The 25,857-nt window shown below is 33.9% G+C and overlaps 1 long non-coding RNA gene across 1 annotated transcript in view; it reads right to left on the bottom strand.

Annotated features, from left to right (window-relative positions):
- The window catches only part of LOC122238686, a 98,528-nt gene that overhangs the window by 26,904 nt on the left and 45,767 nt on the right, over positions 1-25,857 (bottom strand). Inside the window, exon 2 of the long non-coding RNA XR_006217748.1 lies at positions 2,700-2,769. This is a non-coding gene — a long non-coding RNA (uncharacterized LOC122238686). The remainder of the gene's footprint in view (positions 1-2,699; positions 2,770-25,857) is intronic.

Here is a 25,857-nt window from a genome sequence, read left to right as displayed (position 1 = left end):
AAACCCAAGAAATTAATCTTGAAGAATAACTCCAATGATATAGAGAAGTGATCTAGCAAAACAGGTAGAGACGGGATGGATAGAAATGTATGAGAGAGGAATAAGGATCATAGAATCCTGAAACAATGGATTGAGAGTGTTCATGAGGCAGTGATGGCGAGGTCAAAAGTTACACCAAGCTCTAAAGAAAGAGGGCTGGTAACATGCACTGTAACTCGTTGATCAGAATGCTGACTTCCTAACTTTAAGCCAGAAATAAAAGTAGGCACAAAGAAACTAGGTTTAATTGGTATAGAACATTCCATAGGTAACTTTTGTACTGAAAGAAAGGGAATGACAATATAATAAGTAATGAAAATGAAAAAAGGTATTTCTGAGGTTCAGTTTCTTAGAAATTTGACAAAATAGGAGGAGAGGTAGAATGCAGAGTTTTAAATTATAATAAAGCATATCATATGGTAAGCTACAGATCCTGACACTTTTCTTAATAATTATTTTAAACTGCAATATATTGCCTAGGTTCCTTTTTTTCCTTCTATAATTGCTTTAGCAGCCTGTTTCCACTTACTCTGAGGTTAAAACAAAAAGTGAAATAATAATTTGCCTCAGTGTTCCTTTTAGCAGTCAACATTTACTTCTCCTTTAATAAAAGATATAAACAAGGGAACCAAAATTATAAAAGTCTACCCAATTTCTTGTTAGGATAGCCAACCTATCTATAATTTTTCAAATCCATCTGTTTTCCAACCTTCCACAAACCAGAAAATTAACACCATATACCCAAAAATGAGTACTAAAAGGTATGATAGACCTTATGAGAAAAAAACAAACAAACAAAAAAAACACTAAATCATGCTTAGGTATATTTCTTTCTTTTTTTTTTCCCCTATCACCTTTTATACACAAAATTAACAGATAAAATTTTCTGTTATTCAAAAATCCAGATCAGACCTCGATCTAATTTTGTGTAAAATATAAGACTCGTTGAATTTAATGACTAATACACAGTTTTGTTTTCTAGGATAAGTATTGTCCGTTTATTATATTTTTCAATTTCCATTATTTGTAATGCAGTGGTAGTCCCTAAAATAAGTACAATAAGTGAATTTTAAAAAGTTTAATATAAGAAGTGATTTTCTTTAATAGATGAATAATGAATTCTCTTCTTGTAGTTATTTTACTTGAGTTGAATACTTCATTCTGGGCCCCAAATAGGTTAATTTAACTTGTTTATATTTTAGAGTGTGAAAAAATTTTATATTCTTGTATTTGCAAGGAGATTTATGTTAGAAAAAATAATTTATCTTATGGGTCTAGAAAAAATTCTATTTTACATTGCTAGTCAATTTAAATATTGAGTGAAGTTTTGATGCCTACATTGTAAAAGATCCTGAAAAAAATGATTTCAATCTATTATTCAATTAATATTTAGCTTTGTAGTAGATACATATAGAGCTACAGAGCTTAACCATATAAACTGAGTCTATAATGTTATAATAAAATCACAACACAGTTGGGCTTATTTGGTCTCATTTGAATAAAACAAAAAAGGTGCAGAAAGATATAAACTAGTAATTGTTCATAGTAGGCATAGAAATCAGATTCCTGGGTTTTCAAAAAATATTTTGAATTATAAAGTAAGACATGAACACATTTTTATTTTTTAAATTTTAAAGTAATAAGGAAGCATATTGAGAAAAAAAGTAAAAGCCCCTTGTAACGCCCCCATTTTTTAGTATATAACACACACACACAAATACACAACACATATAACTTATTCCTCGTGTAGCTCATCCTTCTCTCCCCATCAACACAGCCCCTAAAGGCAATAGCTGTTGTTACTTTAGTATGTATCTTTCCTCTGCTTTTACAGGCATTTACATAATGGAAAGGGTGGATTTACAGATGACTTCTAGATTGTCTTGATAGGAATAGGATGGGAGTATGTGGTAGGGATTCAATAGTTCTATTTGAACATATTATGTTTGGAAAAGTTTTCAGATATCCACGTTACAATTGACCAAAATATTTGGAGACATACTTCCAGCTTTCAGTGTGGAGATGAAGGCCAGGGATATAATTTATGTCTTCAACATTTAGATGATATATAATGCCATGGTCTCACATGAGATTACTTAGAGAAAGAATGTAGATACAATCAAGAATGAGGTTTATAACAAGGCCCCAGTGAGTTTTAATGTTAGCAAATCAAGCAGTGTGCTAGAACCTACCACAGAGGTTTGAGAGAGACTGGCCACTGGGAAAATAAGGCAATCAGTGTTTGTGGGATAACCGAAACCAAGAGGAACATATGTTTCTAAAAGGAGGAAGTGTTCAACTGCTAATGAAAGCTCTTCAAATGTGAATATAATAAAAATTGGGGACTGGAGATTTGATTTGGCAACATAACTGTCACTTATAGTTTGGACAGATTATTTAACCCCCTTGTCTCATTTTAGTTTGGAAGTAATAACATTCTGTGTTATGACAAAATATGTTGCTGCCCTCCTATGGACCTCATAACATTCATATAAGTTAATTCATGTAAATCACTTATACCGTTCCTTTCATATAGCATTCACTAAATGTTAGTGAAGTGAAAGGGTCCAGGGGAGGTCAGGAGTGTTGTGACCATGGATATTCCTATATATGGCAGGAATCATGAGAAGAGAGAAATGAGTATTATTGAACATTCCCACCTTTGTATTCTGTTATCAACTTGGATTTCACCATTACGTCTCGCAAAAATGACAGGTATGTTTCCTCTTCCTAAAAAAAGAGAAAATCAACAATGAGTAGAGAGATACCTTCTCCTACCTTCATGAAGCACTTCCCTAATACCAACTATTTTAATCAATATTGAGGTGATATATATTTAAATCATAAGAGGCTCCAAAGTGGGTCAAAAATATAGGGTTAATTAAATTATCCGAGGCTGAAAATCCATTCCCTGTTATATGTTTCATCACAAATTGTATCCAACCAAGTTATCCAATATAGCCTCTCAGAGATACTAAAATTAAATTAAATGACAACATTATGATACTCCAAATGCATAAAGGCTCTGTGATAATAAAATGACAACAATGTAAATGGCTTCAAATTCAAATACAATATCCTCAGATTAATTCCAGGAAGAAAAAAAATTAGAAATTATCTTGTGAGTTAAAATTCAAAAACATTAGAGTGAAAGGAATTAAAGTCTAAAATCATAATACTCTCATTCTTATGAGATCAAATTCAAAGATATTAAAGACCCAAAGTCTGTATCCCAATTTCTTATTTCCCTATTTTTCATGAAATTGGTTTGGGATGCCTGTGTCAAGTATTTCTTTACAGGAATACGCACGGTTCCTTCAGGGCTCTTAGAAGTATACTGACTCAATACCAAGTTATAAATGAATGAGGCATATCCAGGACCACAAGAGAGGAAAGTAAGTGGTATAGTTAGATGTCATGAACTTTGAAAATTGGGATTTTTTTTTGAGGAAATGTCTTGTTGGGAAAGTGGTTTGAAGGTAGTGGAGAACATCTACCTTCTACTGCAGGTCCTGAGATTCTCTACATGGGAGGTGAGGGGTATCAAAGCCATTGCTCCAGGAGACTTCAAGGAAATTGTCTCATCGGAAGACAGCACATTTAAGCATGACAACAATGTGAAACAAACAAAAGATTTCCACTGTAAATTTCAAAGAGCACAGAGTAATAGTTTTGGGGAATAAAGTATGGAAGATTGAATCACCTTTAGGTGATAAATATGCAAATACAATATAAGAAAAAGAGTTCAAGGACCAGTGATAACTGGTGACTGGGAAAGCAGGGATGGATGGTAAAATGTGTTTATATAAAATATGTCTTAGAGGAAGATCAGTAATTACTTAAACCAGAAGCTTTGTGGGCATTGGATAGAGTGAACATTAGATCTCATTTTCCCAGGACAGTCTCATTTTATACTTACTGTCAATTTTTCTTATACATTTTGGCATCTACCTAGACTTTCCACTTTTAAAAACATATTAATGGTTTTATAGAAGTATATCAAAATTGCTGTGATATTTTATATTTTCAATTTTTGCCACGATTTCTTCCATTAGCATGTGCAATACACATGCAGGGGACAGAGTGCTTGCTTTAACACAGGATTAAATGTGAAAGGCATCTCTTATTCACCTGTCTCTCTACAATACTTTCCGGATGCAACTTATGTAATTTGTCCCTTCAAGGACAATATTGTAAGGTGTTCACCAATAAAGTGAGTGACGCTTGAACACAAATAGTTAAAGAGAGTCAACTCTGTTCTCAGGTGATGATGGAGAAACATTAGACATTGCTGTTTCTGCCAGTTCTTTGGTATACCAACCAACGGTGCCATGACCCAGGCCATACTGGAGAGATGCAAGAAACTTGGAAGCAGGGTCAGTTGTAAATCCCTGGTTAGAGGTATGTGTGAAGTTGAGGCTGAGCAGACTTCCAGCAAGAGCGTATTGATATCATTGTCTGTGAGCACATAATACTCAGAAAACAAAACTCTGATATAGCAGCATCATTACTTTAAAAATCAAAAAGCTGGTAGTTATTTGAGGGCTGTGCCCCCCCCCAAAACAATAAAAAAATGTGAAGAATGACTTTTTATTTAGATCAAATGACTTCTTAAAATTAATTTTGTCCATGGGGCGCCTGGGTGGCTCAGTCGGTTAAGCATCCAACTTCGGCTCAGGTCATGATCTCGCGGTCCGTGAGTTCGAGCCCCGCATCGGGCTCTGTGCTGACAGCTCAGAGCCTGGAGCCCGTTTCAGATTCTGTGTCTCCCTCTCTCTCTGACCTTCCCCTGTTCATGCTCTGTCTCTCTCTGTCTCAAAAATAAATAAATGTTAAAAAAAATTTAAAAAAAATTTAATTTTGTCCATTTTCAATTCCATGTTTTCTTACGCATGTATAAAAAGTGAGACAATAACTGTGAGTATATTGTCTTCCTTAGCAGAAGAACTTCATAGTTAAATATGCCAGTTCTTTATTTGGCATCAGAAACTGAAACAGAAAATAAGCTACATTGATGCTGATAATAATTTGATCTTTGTAACTCAAATAAGAGAATTATAGTGAGGTTTTTCCAAATTCATTCTCTTGAAAGTAAATGTTGAAATTTTTTATTCCTATTATTCTTTGCTCTGGAACAACGCTCTGAGTGAAACAATCTTATATCTTTTCTTTCCATTTTAGTAATTAGATCCCTTTATATGGAAACATCTAAGGGTACCTTGGTGGGGCTCAGTCGGTTAAGTGTCAGATTTTGGCTCAGGTTATGAACTCATGGTTCATGAGTTTGGATCCCACATTGGGCTCTCTGTTGTCTGCTCGGAGCCTGCTTCAGATTCCCTGTCCCCTTTTTCTCTCTCCCCCACTCGATTTCTCTCTCTCTCTCTCTCTCTCTCTCTCTCTGTCTCTTTTTCTCAAAATAAGTAAATATAAAAATATTTATATATGGAAACATCTCTCATAATAAAATCTATACTATTATGGAAATAAAGATCACAGACACAATTTAAGAATTTTTTTTTTTACCTCTGATTGTAAGTAAGGAGAACAAAAGAGAAAGCAAACATGTAGGAATCGCTTGGCTCCCCCAATCTCATTGGTGACTTGAAGTTAAATACTTTACACAGATGGAGATTAGTAGTTTGAACAGAGGAGTCAGGGTCTCTTTGAGAGTTTTCTCTATGGTCAGAAACCTCTTTTTCTGACAATTAGCATTTCCTTTTCTCCTTCAGTTGGGGAAATGTTGAGACAGCATTAGACTCATATAGCCTGGGTACTAGAGGGCACAAACATTTCTGGAAGCAGAGAGTTGAAAGAGTCATCACCCATGTTCATTACCATTATTGCGGTGTCCCATTTACCTTCACTATTAATATGTTTGTTTTGGTCTCAAGCCAAGAACATAACTCTAAGGAATAATTTAATACTGGATAAAAGTTTCGGAGAAATATTCCATTTGTATTTATCGTATGTTGATACAGAATGTCAGGTTATTGTTTTAGAATTTATAGACATAAGTTACCTGTCTCTTCAACATAAAAATATTAACTTATTCCTGTGCAATATAGATAAACAAGTCCATCAAAATGATTGAGTTACATTTGTCTACTTGACAGATCTACACAACTGAACCCTGAAAACTCTGATTTTTTTTTCTACAGTGATATAAACTGGTTAAATATTGTTGTTCCTCCAATTCCTTACAACTGTTCATCAAAACTCAATTTGTGAGCCAATTCCAAGTTAGTTGTAACTTAAAGGACTTCTGCATAACACGAATAGAATACATTTATGCTATATTCAATGAAAATAAATGTGTAAGCAATAGGATTTTGTGCATAAGCCACAAAGTGGGCTTTTAATATCATCCAGAAGAAGCCTTTTTGGTGCCCTAAATCTAAAGAGCATATTGAATATTTTGTACAAGGAAATCAATTGTATTCAATATTTCACCTTAATTATTTTCATGCTCAGGTATTTAGAGTTCAGGGAACTATTCCAAAACAAAGTATAGCAGCAGATTTCAAACAATTATGTTACACTTATTGAGCGATCAGCTAGTGTGAGATATAAAAGAACATAACCAAATTAGACACAGCCTGGAAAACACAAGGTAATACACTCGGGGAAAACTAACCTAAAGGAAAGAGCTCGACTGGGGGTTGAAGCTGGGAGATATATAATGATATAGATGAGGCAGTTAAAACAGTAGATGGTGAATTTGATACAAACTTGATCCATGGTAGCAATAAAGGCAGTGCAATTTGGAGCAACAAAAGGCAGATATATTCTACCAAGATTTAAAGGTAATAGCTTTCTTTACCCAGCATCTGGAATGTTGGACTGAATTAAGTCTCAGCCAATAACCAGAGACAAGTATCTAAGTGTGTGGAACCCAGGGAGGTAGAACAATGGTTGTGTAGGGCTCGGGGTATCTGGGTGGCTTGGTCTGTTAAGTGTCAAACTCTTGATCTTGCTCAGGTCATGATCTCACAGTTCATGAGTTCGAGCCCTACATTGGATTCTGCGCTGCTGCAAAGCCTGCTTTGGATTCTGTCTACCTTCTCTCTGCCGCCCCCCCTCCCCCCCGCCCCCCCCCCCCCCCGCTGTGCTCTCTCCATCTCTCTCTCCCTCTCTCAAAATAAATAAACTTAAAAAAATAGTTGTTTAGGGCTTGATCTAGCTATGAGTAAATTGGCTATGGTGATGGGATTTAATCAGATGGCATACACTAAATGTTTGCATTTTACCCCCCATGGCATTCTTCTGCACCAACTCTATTGACCTGTTTATGGTCAGATTTGATCATAGCCCCTCACTATTATCCTCTGAACTACTACAACATCCAGATTTTCATGTCCACTGTATACCTAGGAGAGACTTGAACGCTTTGTAAATAGTAATTGAAATATATTGTTCAATAAATTAATTTTTGTGCTGGATATTTCATTTGTACTTTTGGACCTAGGATTTTTGCTTCTGAGAATTTATAGTAAGGAACTAATTTAACAGAAGCAAAGACTGGAAGATGTTCTTTGCAGTATTTGAGGTTACAAAATAAACTGGAATAATTTGGATAGCAAATGAAAGAAAGAAAAGCTTAGCATGGTACAACAGTATGGAAATGGATTAAAAATCTGAAGTCACGTATTCATTTAAAGTGGGAAAATACATGATGCTAAAAATGATATTGTGCTTAAATTGTATGTTTATGAATACCTGATTTAAAAATTGTATGATATTATTAGATTGCTTCTTTTGAAATATGCCTGATTAGTATAAAAATACTCTATGTTTAATTTAGAACTAGAAAATATAAGAATAAAAAAATACACAAAATAAATTCCTTACTCAGTGAAAACAGAAGCATAACCTGAATCACTTTATATCCTGCTTTATAACCAGCTTATCACTTAATGTTTTAATTTTAAGATTGAAGTAGCCAGAAAATGCTGTCTGAATGCATCAATTCAAATGGCTTTGCACTCTGTCAATCCATGCCATGATATATTTATTTAATCCCTACATAATTAGTTTATAATGTCTAGATATAGAAATAAAACTGTGTGAAATATTCTTTTACATACAGATATTTTCATATCTCCGATTATTACTATAGGAAAAAGTCCTGGAAATTGTGTTATTTGATAAGAGGGCATCTGTTTTTTAAGCTTTACTAGATAATATCCAACTGTTTCCAGAAAATCTACATCAATTTCCATTCTATTAGGTGACATAAAATATTTCCCGCTTCACTGCTAACTATGAATATTGTCCTGAAAAAAAAAAAAAGGTCAATTTGATAGCTGGAAAATTGTATTGTAGTGAATGTTTTTCCTTTTATTAAATTGAAATATGCCAAATCACATACTTTGAGGTCCTTGAGTTTTACAGTGAATACACCTATGTAACCACTATCCACATCAAAAAATAAAACACTACTAGCATCATAGATGTCACTTTATGCCACCTCCCAGTCACTTTCCTCCAAACTGATGGCCATTCTGATTTCTAGCTCCATTAGTTTCGATCGTTGCCGAACCTAGAGTTATATGAAACTTGTGTGTCATGCTTCTTTCACTCCACATTGTAGACTCATTTGTGTTGTTAAATGTAGTAATAGTATGTCCCTTCTTGGTACTCTAGAGAATTGCATTGCATGAAAAAATATTATTTATCTTCTCCACTGTTAATAGACATTTGCGTTATTTCTCAACTTTGTAAAGAATTGTGATTGTATGAATAATCTCACATATGCCATTTGACGAACATATATATATACATTCCAAGTGTATGTATACATAACTTAGAGTAGAATTGATAGGTTACATGTATGTTCAGACAAATCAGACAATTCCTAACAGTTTCCCAAAGTCCTACATGGAGTGTATGTAAATTCTGTATGTTCCACATCCTTGTCAACCCTTAGTATTTTCTGCTGCTTTCATTATAGACATTCTGGTGGGTCTGATGTGGGTTTTAATGAGGATATCCTTATAACTAATGAAGCTGAGCTTCTTTTCAATATGCTTACTGGACATTTGCATATCATTTTGTATGAAGCATCTGTTCAAAGCCATTTCTCTATTGTACTGCCTGCCTTTTTAGGTTGATTTATAGGAATTTATTGTACATTCTAGGTATGAGTCACAGGTCACATACGTTCATTGCAAATATCCATTTCATGGCTTGATTTTTATTCTTATCCATGACCTTTAATGAATGGAAGTCTTCAATTTTAGAGTTCAATATATCATTCTTATTTTATCCTTTGTAGTTAGCATTATGTTGTCCTTAATAAATTTTAATTTATGTCTGTTACATGAAGATAATTGTTTTCCTCCAAAATCTTATTGTTATATTGTTGACATTAGATTTAATCCATATAGAATTTATTTTGTGTACTGTGTGGGTAGGTTAAGAGTCATTTTTTCTTTTTTTTTTTTTATGAAGAAGAAATTATGGTGATTAAAATTTTAACATCGGCCCAGCACAATTTATAGAAAACTTTATCCTCTTTGGTTGGTTTGTTTGTTTTGTTTTGTCTCGTTTTTATTTACAGCATTACAGCCTTACTTAATAAAAAAAAAAAAAAAAAAAAGACAACAAAGAAACCCATGTGACTGTATACATGAACCTTTTTCTGTTTTTCTTCACTGGCCTATATTTTCCCTCCTTGCACCAATTCTACATTCTCTTAATATATCTTTGAAATTCATCTTAATACCTGGAAACATAAATTGTTAAGTTTTATTCTTTTTTTTTTTAACCGTTATTTATTTTTGAGACAGAGAGAGACAGAGCACGAACGGGGGGAGGTGTCAGAGAGAGAGGGAGACACAGAATCTGAAACAGGCTCCAGGCTCTGAGCTGTCAATACAGAGCCCTAAGCGGGGCTCAAACTCACAGACTGCGAGATCATGACCTGAGCCGAAGTTGGACTCTCAACCGACTGAGCCACCCAGGCGCCCCTCTTTTTCTTTAAGATTGGCTTGGTAGTTGTTGCCTCTTTGCATTTCCATATAAATTCTAGAATCTTCTTGTTAATTTATGAATTTCATTGTTTACCTGAGAACCAGCTGTTACTCCTGTTGCTACTAATTTGCTATTAATGTGCCCCTCACTTCTCGTCTCCCCTCCTGTCTTAAAAATCTTCATTCTGACTTTGGTTTTCAGCAGTTTACAATGACAGACCTAGCTTTTTACATCTTCGATTCTTTGATTACTAGAAAAGCAAGCATTTTAAAACATTACTGATCTTTTGGATAGCCTTTATTTGAATTATCTGTTGGAACATTTAATTTTTTGATACATAGGAGCATTCTATGATGATTAAAATGTATCATATCTAACATATCAGTATGTAAGAAAACTTCCAATTGGATTTGGTTAGGTTTTGTCTAAGCTAAAAACTTATTTATAAAAATAATTTATGCTTCATATAAAATGACTCAACCATCCAGGAAAATATAAGGGAAAGAATAACAACAATGAAAAAATCCGCAACCCCACCATCCAGAGGTAATTATTATTAACTCATGTGAACGTTATTCCAAGCATCCCTTTGTATATAAAAACTGAGAGAACAAAATACAGAAAGAGGTCCTGGGGCTGAATAGTGTTATCCATTAGTTCCTACTGAAAAAGAAAGCCAAGGACTCCATAAACATGATTGAGCATCTGTGTAGGGCTTTTGCATTTTCAATTGCCTTCAGAACTGCCATTCCATTTGAATTTTACCATGACATGCAGAATATGCAGGGGACTTATTATCATAAATCAGAGATGATGAAACTGATACATAGAGAGGTTGGCGGCTGGTCTATGGGCGTGCAGCAGGGCAGGGCTGATCTGGTATCAGAGTCCTGTGTTTGGGTTTATGAATCATGCTTCATTACTTACAGCACATTCTTATAAGTGTAAAGGGTAGCAGGATTTGCCACCTTAAAATATGCCACTTTGGCGTATTGATTATTTTGAAAACAGTAAATGAAGGCAGAGAACTTCTCTGAATTCTGCCCTAAATAGACAGATCCTCCAAAAGGGAATCAGTCCGCATACATCCCCGCCCCTCCCCAGGGTAGTTTCATCAGCCAGGTAAGATTGGCTTATCACAGAAGAGACTAGAAGTCAACACCGGGACAAACTTTATTACCAACTATCCTGACTCCTATCTATTCTTCTAAGAGCCCATTGTCTTTTATTCTCCCCTAAGAGGACTTTATCCCCCTCACTTTCCCTCTTAAAATGATATTTACTCCTGAATTCTAAACTTTCTCAGGGAGTTACTCATTTTTCCATGTTTCTCATGCATAATAAGTAAGTAAACTTCTGTTTGTTTTCTCTTCTTAATCTGTCCTTTATTCCAGAGGTGTCAGGAATTCAAAAGGGAAAATTATTTTTTCTCCCTTACAAATGGCATTACATGTTTTATCTGGGGTCACTAATTTTGTTATTGGCATTCAATCTCCTGACAGTTTTATGAAGTTAAAATAAAAATTAGACATCTGCGTATTTAGCCATCTGAACTGTATTTCTATATATTTTTAAAGTTTATTTGTTTATTTTGAGAGAGAGCACGCATACAGGCTTGTGCAGGGGAGGGACAGAGAGAGAATCCTAAAACTCTTCCAAAATCGAGTCAGATGCTTAACCGACTGAGCCACCCAGGTGCCTCTAACTGTATTTATATTTTGTGTATTTCATTTTTTTAGGTTCATGGGGGGAGAAAAAGGGAGAATATGGCATTGAAAAGGTCTTTGTAAATACTCTGGTTATATAGTTTTCTGACCCTGGAAAATCATCCCTGCACATGAAATAAAAGTGACGTGTTTCAGTTAGCAGTCATTGTCATTTGATGCAGCTGAAATAATCTTATTTTGGGGTCCATTGGCATAATTTATCCAAATATCTGTGCTAGTTATAAAAAAACTACTCTTTGCCAAACAAAATCTACAATTTTAGGAAGAATTATACTAAAGAAAAATTTTATGTAATTTGATTTATAATACTACTTTTCAAAGAAAATATAATAAGACTTTCTCCCAATAACATTTCTGGTCTAGCAGTATTTATGTGTATCATTATTTATTAATATGTACATATATGCATAGAGACCTTTGTACTTACTTACATAATGCAGAATTTTATTCATTTACCTTTCCCATTTCTAACATAATCTCAGGCAAGTTGATATTCATCACCAGGTCATAGGAGATAGTTTCCTCTTCACTTCATGCTTCCAAACAAAAGAAAACAAACTCTCTATACACATATGTCTTTTTAATATCCAGTTAGAGAATGAAGAGTAAATTGTAAAAGGGGGGGGGGTGCTTTCTAGCTGCCTATAGTGACAAAAATGAGTTTATTTTAAAGGAATCACATTGCATTTCATCAAAGGCCATTGACTTCAAGAATATTTTTGCTGATTCTTAATTAATCTGGAGATTTCCTAGTAGATATGAAATTTTTTCGATAAAAGAATAGGTGACTGTCATAGAAAATAAAGCTAAGACTTAAAAACTAAAGGAACCCAAATCATTCTGAATCATGTCTATATTAAGAAGCACTGAGATTATTTTTGTGAAGTTTTGACTTTTCACCCTTCACACTTATTTAAGAAACACTTGAGGGTAAAGTATCTGTAAATATAAATTGGGATGTTACAGTTTTGTCTTTGTGACGTACATTTTAAATCAGTATACTATGCATTTAAACACAAGAAAATGTGGACTTTTCTTCCCTGAGGTAAACAGATGGTGCCAGAAACACTGAGAATACTTTGCAAATGAATTACTGCTGAAAGTGTCAAATTTTATATTGTAAAGTAACCACATTTATACAATTTTAAATTTAAATGATTGCAGTTCTAGTGCTATCCATTTTCTTTTTGTATTAACGTATTTGTCAAACTCTCTATGGCAAAAAAAATGTTTTTGTAACAGGTTACTTTCACATTAAAGTTGGAAGTTATACAGGTTGGTGAAACGTGAAATGAGAGAATAAAAAGATGATGTTTTAAAATACTTTCTCCTGCGAGACTGCCCGGATATAGGAGCTCGGTGCAGAATCTGAATAATGATAGAACACAAATACAGTTTGTTTGGATTCACCTCAAAAGGAAATACCTGATCCTGAGCGGAAACATCAGGAACAGATTTGAGACTCAATGGAACAGCAGCAACTACTAGGAAGTAAAAAATATAGAACAAAACTCCCTCCACCCTTCCCCAACACAAACTCAATGAATGTTAAATTATTCAAGGCTAGTAGGACAATAGATGATGAGCCTCATCCAACCAAGATATGGTTGAGGCACCTTCAGCAAAAGAGCTGGTGGTAAGCATCAACTAATGTTTAATTGATGACCTAAGACTAAACTAAATGTGGGCATACAGATGGGAAAGTAACATGCTATTTTTTCTATGGTGCAACAAAAGAAAATATTACAACAAAAAAGAGAATGGGAGGAAGAGGGAGAGAAGAAGGGATAAGCAGAATTAGGTACATTTGATTGTTCCTGAGATAAAAGATGGAAATAATGGAAATACTTTAAAGCTTAGAAAACAAGTGGAAGAGTAAGTAAAGAGGTCTAGAAGCACTAAGTAAAGATATTAGCATAAAGGTAACTACTAGAGCAAGAATATTAGCCTTCCTAAATATCAGGAGAAATTCAAACAGAACCAAACACATTTAGGAGAGAGGGGTTGGGGAAAGAAAACAAACCATATAGTAAAATATAGTAAATGTTATTATTATTTAAAATAAATAATATTTAATTAAATTAATTAATTTAATTTAATTAATTAAAAATTAATTAAAATTTAATTAAATTAAAATAAATTAAATGTTTATTTATTTTTGAGAGAGAGAGAGAGAAACAGAGTATGAGCAGGGAAGGGGCAGAGAGAGAGAGAGGGAGACACAGAATCTGAAGCAGGCTCCAGGCTTTGAGCTGTCAGCACAGAGCCCAACACAGGGCTTGAACTCGTAAACTGCAAGATCATGACCTGAGCCGAAGTCAGATGCTTAACTGACCCAGGTGCCTCAAACATAGTAGGTATTAAGTGGAAAAACAAAACAAAACTAGAGGTCAGGGATATATACATCCTATAAATAAATGTAATTGGCTTAACACACCTAAGAGAAGAAGGATTTCAGATAGGTTCAAAAAGTGAAATACAGGGGCCCCTGGGTGGCTCAGCTGGTTAAGAGTCTGACGTCAGCTCAGGTCGTGATCTCATGGTTAGTGAGTTCCAGCCCTGCATTGGGATCTTTGGATCCTCTGTCCCCCTCTCTTTGTCCCTCCCCTGCTTGCTCTCTCTCTCTCAAATAAATAAATAAAAACAAAAAAAAAACACAGCTATATGCTTTATAAAATAAATACTTAGCTATAAGAGATTTCAGAAGCTTAATAATAAAGAGATAAACCAAGGTCACCTGATAAACAAAATGAAACCAGGGCTTGTGATCTTCATGTCTGACCTGACAGAATTCAGCACAAAGAGCAATAAACAAGATAAAAGATCCTTTATAATGCACAAAAAGGCTACATTTCCAATGAGGATATAAAATTTATGAATCTATGCATCAAATAACATAGTGGCCATTTGATAAGATTGAAACCAAAAGAGGTGCAAGGAAATATAAAAACAAACTAAATAAAACAGACTTTAAAATATCTCTCTCAACCTAAGATAAAAAAGTATATAAAAATAACTGAGCATGTAGACCTAAATAGTATAATCAGAAAGGGAGATTATATATATATATATACACATATATATACACATATATATGTATATATGTGTGTATATATGTATATATGTGTATATATATGCATATACGTATATGTACACATATATATACATATATATGTACATATATATACATATATACACACATATATACATATATGTGTGTATATACATATATATACATATACATGTATATGTGTGTACATGTATATACATGTACACACATGTATATATATGTATATATATGTATATATACGTGTATATATATGTATATATACATGTATATACATGTATATATATGTATATATACATGTATATACATGTATATATACATACACATACTACACACACACATCATTGGGGAACACATATGTAAATATGTGATATGTAAATAATGAATATACCTTCCTTCAAGTGCTCATGGAATATTTGTAAAAATAAAAATCCCAGTTAATTTCCTATGTACCTATCTATGTTATAGCACAAAGAAAACTTGAGTAAGGTCTGCAATATTGAAATCACACAAACAGTGTTCTGATGCCAATGCAATAAAAACTAGAAATTAATAATAAAAATTAAAAAGATACTTTCATCGGGAAATTAAAAAAAAATTAACGTCTGTTATATATTTCTTAGGTCAAGAAAAAATATTACTTGGATCAAAACAATGCAAACCAAACTTACAAAATTTCTAGAAAATAATTATCATGCCCTTATTATTTATATATAAAAATTTGGGGGACAGTTAAAGCAACGCTTATAGGAAACTGTATGGATTTAAGTAACTATATTAATAAAGATGAAAGACTGAATATACACAGATTAAATACATAATTCAAAAAGTTAGAAAAAAAAAACGTAAGCAGAAGTCAGGGTTTAAAATCAGAGATCAAGGAGGTTGAAAATGTGGAAACAACAAACTAACACACAGAATAAAAAGCCGATTGTTTGAAAAGATAAGTAAAATAAAATAAACTACTATTGATTAGCTAATCAATAAAAAATAGAGTACAAAAAAATGAGAAAAAAAGACACCATTTGAAATAGAACAACTAAAAATCACAAAAGTCAGCTTTAAACAGTTTTATGCAAATAAATATTAAAACCTAAAGGAAATGAATAACACCAAGATGGTGGTAAAATAGATGGCACATTGGAAATGGGTAAAAAATATAGTGATTAAGTAAGAGTTCTTGGAGTAAATTTTAGGAACTTCTACTTTTTACCTAGAGTAATGTTTCACATGAGAAAACATGAAAATATTACCATCTGTAATAATCAATTATAGCTGTCTCTAAAACACTGAATAAATAAAACTACAAGTCTTAGGAGAAATTCCAAAAAAGAAGAAATAAAAAGAGATATCAAAAGAACACTTGAGCCAGTTAGGCTTGAAGACAGATGTCCTTCCCTGTACTTTTAATTGTGTGACCTATTGTTTTCCATTTTTCGTCTTGAGCACATTTGCATTCTTTTTTAATGCAACTTAGAGTTGGGGCGCCTGGGTGGCTCAGTCGGTTGAGTGCCGACTTCGGCTCAGGTCACGATCTCGCGGTCCGTGAGTTCGAGCACCGCATCGGGCCCCTGTGCTGACAGCTCAGAGCCTGGAGCCTGTTTCCATTCTGTGTCTCCCTCTCTCTGACCCTCCCCCATTCATGCTCTGTCTCTCTCTGTCTCAAAAATAAATAAACGTTAAAAAAAAAAATTTTAATGCAACTTAGAGTTTAGTTTAATATGAGGACTTATTTCGGTAAATAGAGAATTGTATTTACATCTCTCATTTTCATGTATCATGTGTATACATATAGAAAAAATGATTGTCAAGGTAAACATTTATTCTCACAGTGAACTATATTCTTAAAGGAGGAATATTGAAGTATTATGTACATATATGTACAGACATATAGAAAACTGTTCTGGAACATTATATTTTGTACCCAGCTTTTCACAAGGGAGAGATTTTCACGAGTACCATGCAATTGCCTGCAATTTCAACCTATACCTGCTCTGAGTCGCTTGAAGTGTTTGAAGGTATTTCATAGTTGACATTTAAAGGCAGCTGATAGTGTAAGAGACATCAGCAGACATGTGGTCAATACCAGACGATTTTTAGAAGATAGATTTCCCCAAGGTATACCTTGTGATTTTCATGTCATATCAAAACTAACTCTAGATCCAAATTGCTATTTCTATAGAAGTGTCTCCACAACTATCACTAAGAAGTTAGAGCAGGGATCCTGCTACGGAAAGAGAGTTTGAAGTTTCAGCAATAAGTGTTGTAAAATATATGGTTGCCTGAGTAGGGAAAAACCAGCTGTGTACTTCAGAACAGTTAACACTAACCACTCTGGGTACAGGTAATAACAAGGGCACTAGGACGAAAACTCTCAGACACTTGCTACCTAAACCTCTTCTTCAAGATAGAGTTAAATAGTGGGTAGTAAACAAAATTTCCCTTTTTTTCTTCTCGTATCTTAAATCAATTAATTACTTAGCCAATGGAGCTGTTTTTGCTCCATTTCCCTCTCGAAGAACGCTTTGCCTGCAATACTCCAGGCAATTGCAGCCCTGAATTTCTCCTGAGAATAGAGTTCATGCTGAGAAATGCTGCACTGTCGGCATGTTCAGTAATATAGAAAAATAGATACCAGAGTCATACAGAATCATTGGATCAATATATAATATAAATTTAAATTGCAGAAGAGCCAAAACTTTAATATAAAGCGCCAATATGAAGCTGCCTTCATAAATACAAAACAGAATAACACAAGTAAAACTCAAAGGTGCCATTGGCAGTCCCCCAACCTCCATTACAAATGTAGTGAGGTCACTGGGGTATTTTCTCATGAACTTTGTACCCATAATAGAAAGGAAGAAGGAACGGTAAAAGAATGGAAAGCAGGAAGGAAGGCAGAAAGGCAGGAAGGAAGAAAAAAAAAAATAACAGGGAGGCACAAAGGAAGAAAAAGAGATGGAAAACCAAAAGTATTTTGAAGTTCTTGAATGATCTGTATTCTTTCTTTAGCTTAGGAATACACAAAGTGAAATTGTTGAACAATCTCACTTTAGGAAAACATTTAAAACAATATGATTTTAATTTTAATGTTAAAATCATTTAGGAAATAATAGCTCGTATGTTAGAAAATGTATTTTGTGGCAATAAACCTTGAATGGGTTATTTAGTTCCTATAATATATGGTAACGTGCGTAATGTCATCGCTGAAAGTTTTAGACTAGAATAATCACTTAACTCAGAATTTACAGCTGTAGTGAAAATCCCCTATCACATGATTTTTATCATTCAGCTGTGCTTGAAGTGCATTTCAGTTCCTTGAAGTCATAATTCCAGGATGTTCTGAATAGCCAAGGAACATTCAAACACAGGCATTCTATGCTTTTAAAAAAACTTGATGCTCGTGTACTCCAAAGTGAGTTTTGTTGCCAGCAAGACTTCCTTTTCCTAAAAGAACAGGATTCCTTCTTGAAGGCAAAACAGTACAAATTGAACACATAGCTACAAAAACCATCCAATTTGATTCTTCATGCTACTGCAGACAGGTTTTTTGAGGATACGACATAAATTAGAGACACATAGCTCCTTTGCAATTGACTGGCTGAAAGATGATAGTTGTATTTGTGATTTAATCTACAAGGAATATGGTGGCTTGCATTTTTTCAGAGACCTGAAGGATTATTTACTATTCAGATAACACCGTCAGTAATGCATTTTTGCAGAGTTTCCCTGTAAATTGATAAATTGTTCGTGTCAGATTTACAGCGTTGTTAATGTCAGATATTTGAGTATTTGATGTTGTAGAATTCTCCACTGTCTTTTCACTGTCTAAGAGAATTCTGTTGTAAACTATTACACTCCAAATAAGTGACGTTCTCTGGCATGGTAAAGAGCAACAGAATATTAACCTGATTAAACATTTATAAGCGCATGACTGTTTTCTTACTGTATAGAGTCATCTTCCCTGAGCAACCAGGCTGTAACAACTACTTTGTACAGACACATTCTATGATGTTCCTAATAGAGTATATTTCTACACTTGAAAATGTCATTATTACCCATCCATCAACCCTAGTGAAGTTATGAAACTTCATTTCACTAGAGGCCTTGACATTACATTGCTCACTGTTTGTTCTGCTTGTCAGCACTTTATGTCACTAATGGACAGGCGGTCGAATCCAAAATCTCAATTTTTTTCTTAATGGAGATTTTTTTTCCCATTCAATCATCTGCTCATGTGGTTCATAATATGCCTGAGGGTACACAGCCAAATCCAGGTAATAAGGTCTGTTGAGCTTGACTGAAGAATGGTCTTGGCTGATAGGGCTAATTTCTGTGCCCCTGATAATGCAATATTCTGTTATATGTATGCTGGGCAGTTACTAAAAAAAGAGGAATCTGGATATGTGCTGATGTATTTGAATCTAGTGTACAATAAGTAGTTATATAATCAAAATGATTATTTTGTGTAAAGGATTTGGATACAATTGAGGGATAGATATTTTATTACTGTAAGTAAATGAATATTTAGAATAACGGAAAAAATCTCCAAGACTCCTGATACAATAAAGACAAATAATATTTAATAAACTTTTTCTTTTTTTTAAAATTTTTTTAACGTTTATTTATTTTTGAGACAGAGAGAGACAGAGCATGAACAGGGGAGGGGCAGAGAGAGAGGGAGACACAGAATCTGAAACGGGCTCCAGGCTCTGAGCTGTCAGCACAGAGCCCGACACGGGGCTCGAACTCAGGGACCGTGAGATCATGACCTGAGCCGAAGTCGGACACCAACTGAGCCACCCAGGCGCCCCAATAAACTTTTTCTTAAACAATTGTTTAACATTTGAGCTATTTTATGGCAAAATAACACTTGTATTATAACAAGAAATGAAGAGGGAGGGGCGCCTGGTGGCTTACTTGGTTGTGTCTGACTCTTGGTTTCGGCTCAGGTCATGGTCTCAGGGTTTGTGAGTTCAAGCCCCACATTGGACTCCGTGGTGTCAGCACAGAGCCTGCCTGGGATTCCCTCTCTCCTTCTCTCCCTCTCTCTCTGTCCCTCCCCTGCTCATGTACACACTCTCTTTCTCTCCAAGTAAACAAACAAACAAACAAACTTAAGAAGAAATGAAGAGTATGGTATGTATACTCATGAGGTATTCCATCTGAGCATCTGAATATGATTTTGATTTTATGCAACTAAAATTCCATGTCCATCCAGATTTCCTTTTAAGACTGATTCTCAAGTATTTTCTTTTGTATTCTCAGTTAAGAAATAAGGCATATATTTTGAATGCAAAAAGTATATGAGGGAATAGTATTAAAATGATGTATTAAAAAATAGTGACTTAAATGATTTATGTTTTTAAAAACTCTATTTTAAAGGAAAAAAATAAAGTTTCTGCATCAGGGCTCAAACTCACGAACTGTGAGATCATGACTTGAGCTAAAATCAAGGGTCTGACGATGAACCAACTGAACAACCCAGGCGCCCCAACATACTTTTCTTAAAACATTTATTATCCTGAAAAGACACTGGATCTAGGCTCAGCTTGTAAATTATACTGGCATAAGGGGAAAATGGACTCTGAGAAACGGTGTAATGCTACTACAAGAATCTTAGCCTGAAGGTTTATCAGGAAACCTTCAGAGGACAGAAGCACAAACAGAAAGTGTATGCCTTTCATTCTGATAGCATACTGCTTCTCGATAAGTGCAAGGCATTACTAATGAAAACTCAGACACTATCTTATAAAAACCAAAATAAATACACCAAAATGTTGATGAGTAGAAAAAAGTAAACGATTCTGTCAAATTAATGACGGGAAAAAGAAGGCAGTCAATATGACAAGAAAGTCAAGGTAAACTGGCCATCCTCTCTCAATTTCTGCCCTCAGTGGCCACTGCTGAGAGCCTGGGTAAAGAAGCTAACAACAGTTGCCACTTGCTCAGTAAACACACGAGGAAACAAGCCAGTTGGTGTTGAATAACAAAGGTCAAATGCATTGCTCAGAGGCATGAAACAGAACTGGTGGAGCCAGGAATGTAAGTGATATTTTCACCATTGAAGGGAGTAACTAGTTGTTCTGTAACTTCCTTCTCACTTCACTTACTGCATGAGACTTAGAACTTTTTTCTTGTTTAACAGGATAGCTGGGGGAAAAAATTAGATGACGTCTGCCAAGTGATGGTTGCCCAAGTTGGGTATCGTTGCACAGTAGAAAGACCTCAGAAGACTGGGGTTGGATCCCAGATGTGCTTTCTTTTGCTGTGAAAACTGGAACAAATAATTAAATATCTCTGAGGTTCAATTTTCCTATTTAGAAAATAGAGTAGTATAAATACCTATCCTATAATATTGTGAGAATTATGAAATGAGTTTCGTGCCATTCCTGGCATGTGCCTTAAAGCTCTCTCTAGTTAATATCAACTATACAGTACATGCTCAACTTCTCTAAACAATAAGTGGACATTTGAACATCCTCCAACTTACTTTTGGGATTTATTAGTAATCATTATCATGATAGGAATTTAACACTCTACGTATTTCTGTATACATCCCAATCCCCCAAAGAGATCTATTTGACTACTTTTATGTGGACTTTTTCCTGCTTGATCAATTAGCCGTAATTCCCTTCTGTGTTCAGAAGTGAAAGATGATACTATCTTTGATATTGAAGAAACTATTTTTAGAATATTTTTAAAACATATGTTTAAGAAAGAATTGTTTGGCATTAGAATCCCAAGTCCAGGTTCATATTCTGACCCAAAAGCAAGTTAGATATTTCATTCCTGCCATTAGCTTTGGGTGAAAACACTTGTTTCAGCAGAAAGTATTTTGGTCAATTTTTCAACTATAGTGATTGGTAAACTTTGGTGTTTAAGTAATAAGTGTGAAGTATTAAATTAATGAGCACAATTCACTGAAACTTTGCAGTTGCTTTTACTTTTCACAGAGTCATACTATTTCTTGTTTAGATGTTTATTTGTTTGTTTTAGTTAATGAAAACTTGTTTGATGATGACTTCATATTACTACAAAGTATTAGGGTTAAATTGAGCATTTTATGGTTACAAGGTTCACCTTTGCTTTCCCCTCTACTGATGAACACCATTAGCTTGTCACCTTCCTTCTATTTATTCAGATACATCTTCAGTCCACCCAAAAATGAAAGCCAATAGTTGCCGAATGTTGTAATTCACCTTTGCTCACAGATGGGTACAAAAATGATGCCAGATATTTCTGTTGAATTTGACATTTTTTTTCAGGAGTAGATACAATTTAATATATGCATTTAATGTACTATTTAATTATAAAAGTATGTGCAACCATTAGGGTGAACTCTTTATTAGAAAATAAGATATTTCAAATAAAGTTGTTTAAAAGGTTTAAATAGCTTCAGTTAAAATTTTGGTATAAAATTGTACTGAAGTTTAATGCTCTTTTATTAGAGAAAAGAACAAACTATATTTTATACATTACTCAATTAAACCAATGAAGTATTTCCATTGTTCATCTATTTAAATTGAAAAACTATCAAGTATGAATAATTATTCCATTTTTCTCCTCTACCAGCCTTTTAGGTATCATTTTTATTATTCCTTTAATGGTTACCCTAGAGATTACAATATGCCTCCTTGACTTATTACAGTCTACCTGAAATTAGTTCTTTAACTACTTTCACAAATTGCAACCCCCTGAGAAGATTAAGTACATTTTACCTTTCCCACCTTTGTGCTTTCGTCATCTATTTTATTTCACATGTATTATAATCTCCTCTGGACATGATTATTGTTGTTTTAAACATCAATATTCATTTATTTCACCTGCATCATTACCTTTCTTCATATTCTGAATTCTTTCCAGTGACTCCTGGCTTCTATTCAGTATCATTTTCCTTCTGTGTGTAGAACAAGCTTTGGTATTCTTTGTACTGCTGGCAATGAATTACAGCAGACTGTATGTGCCTAAAAATATCCCTATGTCTACATTAGTTCTGAAGGATATTTGCTAGGTATTGAATTCTAAGTGAGATAAAGAGTTTTGTTTCTTTAAACATTTTAAAGATATCAGTTCTTGTCTTTTGGTTTTTGTAGTTTGCATTGTAAAGTCAGTGATCAATTTATTCTTGCTCCTTTGAAGATAATATGTTTTTAAAAAATCTTCTGGCATATCTTCATTGCCTCTTTTCCCCCCAGAAGTTCAATACCAAGTGGCAAGATACACTTATCTTTATCTATTTCCTGCTTCAAGTTCACAGTTTAACTCAGTGAATTGATAGATCTCATTAATGTAGCAAGATTCTTAGCTATTATCTCTTCAGATATTGCTTTCTCCCATTCTCTCTTCCTCTTTAGTCTAATGGGACTAAATGGGTCTCATTATTTTAGAATTATTAACTGTGTTCCACATATTTATTTTGTTATTTTCATTCTCTTCTATGTACTACAGTTTTTATATTTCCTTTAAAATTTGTTTCCTGTTCACTAATCCTCTCTTTTACTGTGTTCAGTTTGTTGTTAAGTTCATCCAATGTATTATTAATTTCAGATATTTTATTTTTCAGTTGTAGAATATTGATTCTTTTTTATACAATTAAATTTACCATTGAAATTTTCTTTTATCTACTTAAGTTTCCCCTCCATTTTCTCAAATATATTAATCATGATTAAAATCTGTCAACTGAGATATCTATTTCCAATGCCTATTTTATTTCATTTTAGTTCGTGGTCATGTGTTTCTGATATTTAGCATGTCTCTCACATTTGTATTCATTATTGGACATTGTAGATAAAGATTAAAGAGGTTCTTGATGATGGTTAAGTTTTCTTTTGGCTAGAAGATAAAACATTAATGGAATCACTTGATCTTGTTAAGGGTTGGTTTTAGGCTCTGTTTCTTAATTTCAGTTTCGCCCATATTCCTATGGCATATCCCTTTCTCTGGATTCTGGTTCTTACTTCTAGATTGTAGCCTTTATTCTTAATGCTTAACCCACTGAAATTGCAACTGGAAGCCTAAGGTATTTATCAAGGTCATTCCATCTTGTTGGAATTCAAATTCCAGAATTTATGTTCAATATGCATAGCTGCTGAAGTCATTGATCAGCAAACTAACTTTACAAATTTTTTCTATTTAGTTGTGGAGTGATGCCTCATGAGTACAATTTAGGATCTCACCAATGATTTTAGGAACATTATATGTGGATTTGTGGACTACTTCTCTGCTGTTCTTTCTATCAGATATATTGCCTCTCATTTTCTATCATATATATTGCCTCTCATGTCCTGCCCTTTGCCATCCCTGAACATAGTCCTCTCTCAGCTGAGACTGCTGATTACACTCAGGCTTTATTTTCTTGATCTATGATATGGAAAATGTCCTCGGGGGTGGGGGGAGAGGCTGTGCTCTAAGCATGTACTTCTTTTCCTTAAAAAAAGTACAGCTTATCTAATCCTTCCTATATAGGGTGTTCTCCAGTGCCATATATCTATATATCTATATATCTATATATCTATATCTATATCTATATCTATATCTGTATCTGTATCTGTATCTATATCTATATCTATATCTATATATTTATATCACCTATATATATCCCCTTTTCAGTGATTAGTCTGAAGTGATAGTCTGATGCAAGCTACACTATAATAGATGGGACAAAAATTGCTCAGGTATGAATAATTTATGTACTAATAAATAATTATTTTCAATGCATTTTATACATTTCCTACTACATTTATTCTGATAAATTCTGTGTTCATAAATATTTTGCTCTTATAGAATAGAATTAGATATATTTTTGCTTCTGTCTTACACACTAGAATCTACAGAAATTTATACTTAATTTCATGTTTTAAAGGTGAGAGCAGTGTGTTCAGATTTGTCTACTTAAGGCTTAAAGACCAATATAAATAAAGTTGAGGAGATCATGGGCAAAATTGTACTTCCAGTGCCACATAAGTACTTACCCTCTTGAATTGGAACAAAATGAAGTACAATTCTGCATGAGAATTCCAAAAAAACAAAAATCAGTAGTGCCTGCCCTAAGACAACTCTTCACGTAGGTTATGAAACATACCTGCTGAGGAGTGAATTCACCTTTGCAATAGATTGTTCTGCCCTTGTTTTTTTGTAAATTAGGTTGTACATCATGTATCCCTTTCAAAATCATTTGTACAATATTTGCTTATCGATGAGATTTAAAGTACACAGAAAACACTTTCACCCAGGATTGTAGATGGTGTACTTTTTTATTCCACAATGGATTTTATGTGTTATTGGAATTTATTAGCATAGTGAGTGTTGTTGGTTATTGAAATGCTAACTGATTTTTAATTAAAAAACATACACACTGTATGATTCCAACTATATGACATTTTGGAAAAGGCAAACTGTGGAGATGTAAAAAGACTAGTGGTTATTAGGGGTCAGGAAAAGAAGGGTAAATGGGAAGAGCATGGAGGAATTTTAGGGCAATGAGTTTTCAGTATGATTCTGCATGACAACAATGTTAGATACATGTCATGACACATTTGCTAAAACTCAGAATGTACAACACCAAGAGTGAATCCTTAACATCAACTATGGACTTTAAGGGATAATGATGCGTGAGTGTAAGTTCATTGATTATAATAAATGTTCCATAATATGTCGATAGTGGGGGAAGTTGTTAGTATGTGAAAGCTAAGGATATATGGAACTCTGTTGTGTTTTTTGCTCAACTTCTTTGAAAAGTAAAATTTATTAAATTATTTTTTAAAAAACTCCCTATACATTTAGAATATTATGTAACTTAATCAAATAGCCAAGATAATATTTTGTAATCAAATTCTAGAGCCAGTCAAATTCTAGACTGAAAAATGACAAAACCTCACTAAAAGCAACATCAATCAAAAAATCGATATTTTTACATAAAGGAAGATGCTATCATTTTACCCTTCTGTCTCTTAAGAAAACTAAGATGGTAAATAAACCACGTGATGAAGTTTTGCAATGGTTATGTGATGCATTACTTTTATAGAAATGCCCTATAGAACAACTGAACAT

Source organism: Panthera tigris, chromosome B2 (assembly GCF_018350195.1).
Source record: "Panthera tigris isolate Pti1 chromosome B2, P.tigris_Pti1_mat1.1, whole genome shotgun sequence".
Lineage (NCBI taxonomy): Eukaryota > Metazoa > Chordata > Mammalia > Carnivora > Felidae > Panthera > Panthera tigris.
The sequence above is the reverse complement of the archived record's forward strand: the minus strand, read 5'-3'. Positions and strand labels throughout refer to the sequence as shown.